Source organism: Bison bison, unplaced genomic scaffold, assembly GCF_000754665.1.
Source record: "Bison bison bison isolate TAMUID 2011002044 unplaced genomic scaffold, Bison_UMD1.0 scf7180017864500, whole genome shotgun sequence".
NCBI classification, from domain to species: Eukaryota; Metazoa; Chordata; class Mammalia; order Artiodactyla; family Bovidae; genus Bison; species Bison bison.
In genome coordinates this window covers 5,728,597-5,729,126 of record NW_011495059.1, presented here as the reverse complement: position 1 = coordinate 5,729,126, position 530 = coordinate 5,728,597, and positions in this window count along the sequence as shown.

Here is a 530-nt window from a genome sequence, read left to right as displayed (position 1 = left end):
GGGTGCAGGAGAGACGCACGGTGATTGAGACTGGAGACAGAGACAGAAGGGGAGAGCCGCGGGCGGAGAGGGCCGGGCCACCACCGAGGGCGGCCGCAGGGGCGGGACGGGCGGGCGGGGGCTGCTCCCCGCGTGGGACCCGGCGGCCGACGGCGGCCCCTCGGAGCCGGCGCCTTGCCCCCGCCCGCCCGCCGCCGCCTGTGATGAGAACCAGACGCCCCCCTCCCGGCCCAGGGCCGCGGGCTGCCAAGGGGAATTTGATCTGGCCCTGTTCCTCACTCCTCCCGCCGCCGAGCTCCTGCCTCAGTCATCTTGCACCCCGCCCACCCCAGGAAGCGCCCATTGTACAGACTGACAGAACGAGGCTCTGGCGCTGTCCTGATGCTCGGTGAAGTGAACCTCGTCTACTTGCCAGCTGGGGGATTCCAGCAAGTCAGGAACTCTCGCAAATCAGTTTCCTCATCTGTAAGATGGGGATGATGATGGTGGTAGTGATGATAATGGTGACAGTGGTGACGATAGTACCTGCC